The sequence below is a fragment of the Gopherus flavomarginatus genome, chromosome 7, assembly GCF_025201925.1.
Source record: "Gopherus flavomarginatus isolate rGopFla2 chromosome 7, rGopFla2.mat.asm, whole genome shotgun sequence".
Taxonomy (NCBI): domain Eukaryota; kingdom Metazoa; phylum Chordata; order Testudines; family Testudinidae; genus Gopherus; species Gopherus flavomarginatus.
The window spans coordinates 45,058,978-45,063,002 of NC_066623.1; the positions used below are offsets into that span (position 1 = coordinate 45,058,978).

General features: G+C 52.9%; 1 non-coding gene across 1 annotated transcript; it reads left to right on the plus strand.

Moving 5' to 3' along the window:
- Window positions 1-2,843: 2,843 nt before the first annotated feature.
- Window positions 2,844-2,931, plus strand: TRNAS-GCU (transfer RNA serine (anticodon GCU)). Its single transcript has one exon. It is a non-coding gene; the product is annotated as a tRNA-Ser (tRNA).
- The last annotated feature ends 1,094 nt before the right edge of the window (window positions 2,932-4,025 follow it).

Here is a 4,025-nt window from a genome sequence, read left to right on the forward strand (position 1 = left end):
CCCAAGGGTCTCTGAGGTTTCCCTGGCCCCTCACCCCTGTTCTGCCTGGCTGATGTTAGCATCTCTCTGTGAGGTCACCACCTCCCCACCACCTTAGACCAATAGTCTGAGGTCCTGCAAAAGGCCTTTGTGATGTCACTGTCACACCCCTCCCTTGCTGTGCCAATGTCCTGCCCCTGGCCTGGACCTTTGGAGGTCCCTGTGGATCACCCCACTCAAAGTGTGTTCGTTCTAGGCAGCAAGCCAGCTAGACAGGAAAACATCAGACGCTGCTCCCAATGCTACACTCTGTTTTTCAGAAATTAGTCAACTTTATGGCCGAAAGAAACCATTAGAGCATCTAATCTGATCCCCTGCATATCACAGGCCTCCTGTATGACACAACAGCTACTTTGGGGGCAAAAACATTCCAGAAAGGCATCTAGTCTTCATTAAATGACATCAGGAGATGGCGAATCCACCACTTTCCTTTGTAGCTTGTTCCTGTGGTGAATCATCCTCACTGCTGAATTTTTGCGCCCTCTCTGTAATATGAATTTCTCTTTTCACTTTTCGGCCATTGGGTCGGGTTATGCCTTTCTCTGCTCGATTAAAGAGTCCTTTAATACCCAGTCTTTTCTCTCCCTGAAGGCACTTCAACACTTCAGTGAAGTCACCTTTCAATCTTCTTTTGATAAGCTAAACAGGTTGAGCTCTTTCACTACTCACTAGAAGGCATTTTTCTCCAGCCCTCAGAACATTTGGTGGCTCTTTGCTGCCCCAGCAAAGCAGTTTGCAGGGACCACTGGAGTGGTTCATGGAATGGCTGGTGGAGTGGAGCGACTCAGACGCCCTGCTTGCAAGAGGGGAAATATTGCCTCCTAGAGGCACCCAGGGGGGTGATGTGTAATTGTCCCAGGTCACTGGGTGGGGGCTCGAGCCAGTTTTGTATTGTTTTATTGAAACAGAACCCCTAGATACTGAACCCAGCCCTTGTTTCTGCCAACTCAGAGGGGCAGAAGAGTTACAGGAATTTATCACACAACCCTCCCTGTTCCCATGGGGAGAATCTAGGGAAGGGGGAGTCATTCCTCACCTGTGCTCCCAGAATTCCTGTGCCACCAGCCACTGCCCCCTCCTGAATTCACATCACGCCTAACCCCTGCACCCCCTCCTGTGCCACCAGCCACTGCCCCTCTCCTTCACCCCCTTCACCCCAACCCCTTCCCCCGCTCTTTTGTCCCCAACCCCTGCGCCCCCTCCTGCACCCACGTGCGGACAGTGATCTGTGTGCATGGAGCAGCTAGCATTGCTCCTCCCTGGGATGCTGCTCCTCCGGGTACCCCTGGGGGCTGTGGGGAAGGGGAGATGAGAAGTGACGTCATCCGAGCTCCCTGCATCCAGGTCACTTTCCTCAGCTGGGCTGCATAAGGGGAGGGCAGAGAGCAGCAGCTTCTGATGCTCCCCTCACAGCACAGCCCAGGTGGGGAAAGTGACCAGGACGCATGGAGCACATAGTGTTGCTCCTCACTCCCCCCAACCCTCTATGGGCCTATGGAGGAGCATTGGAGCAGGGGAGAGCAGTGAGCACCTTTGCACTGCCACACGGTGCCCTTTAACCCCCTGGAGCCTTGGGTGGCTGCTGGGGGCCCCACTCCTAGTGCCGGCCAGGCTCCCCAGCACAAGCAGCAGAAAACACAGGGAGACTGGCCCCACACTAAGCAGCGGTAGCCTGGGCAGCACGTAATGGAGGTTGGGGGGGCTCAGTCTCCCCAAACCTTGCATCACCAAGGGGACAGTGGGGCCCATGACTGGGACCCCGGCCAAATTAGGCCACCCTGCAAAAGTCTCCCCTATGTCAGCCCCAGGGCTGGAGGAGCTCCAACTCCCTGCTACGGCCCAGGGGCTGTAGCAGGGGTACGGAGCTTCTCTGGTCTCAGGGCAGCAGCGGGGCAGGGGTAAAGGAGTGACAGGGTGGGGCTGGTGGGGGAAGGGGTGGAACAGAGGTGATAATGGATGGGGCTATGGGTGGAAGGGGGAGAGCCACAGACAGAAGGGGGTGCATGGTTCTGGTGCTGGGGCCCCCACACTTGTTCTCCCTTTCCCTGGGCTTTGGCATCACTAGCCCCTGCTTAGCGAGTAGGGTTCAGTGGTCCCCATAATGTGGGGTATGACTCCTAGGGAGACACAAAGGAACATTCATGGGGGCACCTCAGGGCCTGAGTCAGCCCCCATGGAGGGCAGGGAGGAAGCACCACTCAGCCCCACTCTATCCCAGCTCTTCCCCAACCCCACCCTCAGTCTGGGCCTCTGGCTCCCAGCCCAGCGATGACCCCCTTGCCCCTATTCGCACCCCTCTCCCCAGCAAGCAACAGCCCCACTCCCAGCCCTGCTTCTCTACCGTGGCTTCCGAGGGGCCACAGCCATGGCTAAGAGGGCACAACGTGAAATATTTGGGGACCACTGTTTTAGCGTGATGTCCTCAATCCTTCTCTGCAGTCCAATAAAAGCTATTCCTCACCCATCTAACCCTTCATCAGGATGGACTAGGTCTGTTCTGCTGCCCTTCACTCATACAGGAAGGAGAATAACATTTTATTCCGCTCAGTCCTAAAGTGATTTGTAACCCAAGCCCACCCCAAACTGGTCATTTTGGGGAAGCGGCCCCATCATGCTGCATAGCTAGGCAGAGTAGGTGTGTCTATGCAAACACGGTCTGTTCCTGAAGTCTTTCCCCAGCTCCTCACTAGATGTGAGGGGGGAGCTCATTCAGACCCTGCTTACGCTTAGTACTTAAAAACTCCTTCGTGTCTCTATCTCTGTCGGCCTTAGATTTCTCCTCCTGTCCCTTTTGTTACAGCTCAGATGAGGTGGCCCAGTGGTTAAGGTGATGGACTGCTAATCCATTGTGCTTTGCATGCATGGGTTCAAATCCCATTCTCACTGGATGCATTTAGTCTTGACTCTTCGTTTATAGACAACCGTCTCCCCACTTGGTACAATAACAGACACAACAATGTTGCTTCTTGCAAACAAAAACCTTCTCAAAAACTCCAACACCGCCCACCGGCTTTAAATAAAATGTCTAAATCCCAGATTTCTAAAAAATGTCTCTAGTTCTGTATTTCGTAGTTTTTATCTTAAAAGCTAATGTTTCCTCAAGCTGAATAAGGCAACGCTTCAAAGGAAAATATTAGAAATGGTAGGGGAGAAATAGGAAAGGAAAAATCCCCTTTTCTCAGGAGATACAAACTCGACTCCCTCCTGTCTCTATCACCAGTGGATTTTGCCTCCCTCCTTCTGAGGTGTAAATAAAATAAAGAGGAGACAAGGTGGTTTGGCACAAACAAAGGTAAGTGTAGTCAGGGTAAAGGTACAGAAAGCTGGGGGAACAGGGGAAAATGCAAACTTAATGAATACAATGAAACAGTGACTGGGTTTGGGAGCTTAACGCTCAGGCCCATAAACCCTCCCTTGGAAACTAGAAAACACTAAACAATGCCCCAACACAGAAACCTTTCCCCACTGTTCAGGTGCAGTGGATCCAAGGTGCCGGCGCGACGCCCAGGACCTTCCACTCTCCCGCGGATTTAGAACCGTTGAGGAGGAGCACTGGGGAGTCCAGACGACGGTTGGGTTTCGTTGCTGGCACGGAGGCCCTCTGGGATGCTGGACACCAGAAATGCAGGACGGAAGGAATGGGGGTGACAGGCCTCCTGTTCCTCAGTCTCACGGTGGGACCGAGGGGGTTCTTCACTCTCCAGTTTGGGAGCACTGTGAAGACACGACCGTGGACGGGTGACTCAGAGATTTCCTCCTTCCTCATCACTGCACAACTGTTATCTTTTGTCTGAGCCAGGCAGAGTTTATCTTCATCACGTTCTATCCATCCACTTCTCAAAGTGTCATGTGATGAAGCATTCTCCGTTGTCTGTGCTTGGAGATGACGCTTTGACTTCTTTAATCCTCTATCAGAGTCGCTATGAATGGAGATGCAAGTGTCAAAGACCTGGGAGAGGAATTCAAATGGATCCCAAACACAGTGT